The following is a 2,150-nucleotide window of genomic DNA, read 5'->3' as shown; positions in this document are numbered from 1 at the left end:
TTATTGTTTATTTTTTAACTCTTCACTATTACCTTATTCTTATACATTTTTCTAAGGTCCAAATTTGTGTTACCATTTTTCTCTAACCGTTTTGCTGCTAGAAACACCATAATTTCCCCATTGTGGGACAATAAAGGTATTTTCTGTTCTATTCTATTCTATTCTATTCTATTCTATTCTATTCTATTCTATTCTATTCTATTCTATTCTATTCTATTCTATTGTACTATTTTCCAGACAATTTATATGAATCAATAATCATTAGTCCATTATCAATGTCAGATCTCAGGCTTCTTGTACTGACAAGTTCATTAAGTGCAACATTTTGTTCATCTTATTTGCTTCTATTTGTGTTCAAAAGAAAAAAACTATAAACTATTTGGAGTGAAAAAGGAGCTAAAGACCATAAACTCTCTGTACTTCCTCTCCTAACCTTTAATTATTATTCACCAGGCAGAAAAAAGGCCATGTAACATGGTTGCCAAATGAAAGTTATTACATTTAGATCTGCACTTCCCAGATGTTTAGAATCTATTCTATTCTATTCTATATTTAAGTATGTAGCCATTTTTCCAGTGGTAGGTTCTTGAGTCACATGACTTGGACTTGAGTTATTGATTTTCTAACTTTAGACTTGATGTGATGAATTCTCAGTGACTTCAGACTTGATTTGAACTTTTGAAACAGTGACTCAGGACTTGAATTAGACTTGGACCTTTTTACTCTGAATTTTTTTTAGATTTCCTCAAAAATAAGCATTATTTTAAAAGTCTGCACCATTACAACAACAAACGACAGACTATATTTCTGTCTCTCCACACTATGGTTCTATATGTTCATGAGCCTCAGCACAGCCATTTAAATTAACAGGAATTTTTAAATAAATACAAACGCTGCTCCAAAGAGTAGTTTCCTTTGAGTGCATAAACTTCAGAGTAATCAACAAAATTAAATGTAATATTAAAAACATGCAAGAAGAGAGCCAAAGATGGAGACCAAACATCTATTAACCTTGCTTCACATTTGAAGTTGCAAGAAGAGCAGTTGTTTTCACTTTTCTATTGCAACAATTAGATGGATGACTTTAGCTAACTATGCTTCAGACTTAGACAAACTTTATTGGCAAAAACAAAATTTTGATGCTTACAGCTTTTCAAAAGTGCAGGAGCAGTTTAGTAGTAAAACGAACATTTCCAATAATAGAGGGCAGCACTGATCAAAAAGTTAACAGTGTAGGAAAGAGATGTTGCAAAAGGCATTGATGATGAAGGTTCAGAGCAAAATAAATAAATATGGTGAAAAATGCAGCAGATCACTGAGTTGAGTTCTGTTTATATAAAAATTTGCCATGTAGTGCAAATATGATGTTCACAGTGTGATGCAGAGTCTGGATTTGTGACTTGATTAGTGTTTCAACAGTTCAGCAGTCTGGTGGCGGGGAAGAAGCTGTTGCAGAGCCTGCTGGTCCTGCATCAAATGGTGCGAAGCATTTTCAGCCGCCCCTGTTCGCTCTGTTCTGTTTCCTCTGGACTGTTACCTGGATTCTGCCTGCTGCTGACCTTGGACCCGTCTTCTGACCACGGTTTGGATTGCCCTCCAGGATCAGTCGGTCCCTCTGTCTGAAGCATGCTGTTACTTGGCCAGTATGACCAGTATACCTGGCCCTTCAGCAGACGTCTCAAAGGAACTATAAAGTTACAAAGCCGCAAAGATGAGAAATATGCACTACCCATCATATTTCCTTAGAGGAATATGTCTGAATTAAGATTAATACAACACATTTAGAAGGTAATATATTACTGCATTTCATTATTTGCCAGAGATGGGGTTTTGTTGTGATTATCTACATACTTTAGGTTCTGATATCATGTTCTTTCCGGTATGAACTGGAAGAGATCTGGAATACGATGGTGATACAGATTGAGAAATTAACCCAGTCTGGAGTTGATCCTCCTGTTCAGTCCCTATTCTGTACTGTTAGTCTTTCTTTGTTAAAGTCTGTAGTTTCCTTCACATGCTGCTCTTGGTCTTATAAATAAAACTTTTTTCTTCATCTCAATTTTAATCTTATTCTTACATACTTTTAAGGGTTGGCTTAAAACTTTCCTTTTTGATAAAGCTTCTAGTTAGAGTGGCTCAGGTTATCCTGA

This window comes from Cyprinodon variegatus, unplaced genomic scaffold (assembly GCF_000732505.1).
Source record: "Cyprinodon variegatus isolate N-32 unplaced genomic scaffold, C_variegatus-1.0 Scaffold1528, whole genome shotgun sequence".
NCBI classification, from domain to species: Eukaryota; Metazoa; Chordata; class Actinopteri; order Cyprinodontiformes; family Cyprinodontidae; genus Cyprinodon; species Cyprinodon variegatus.
This window is presented reverse-complemented; position numbering follows the sequence as displayed.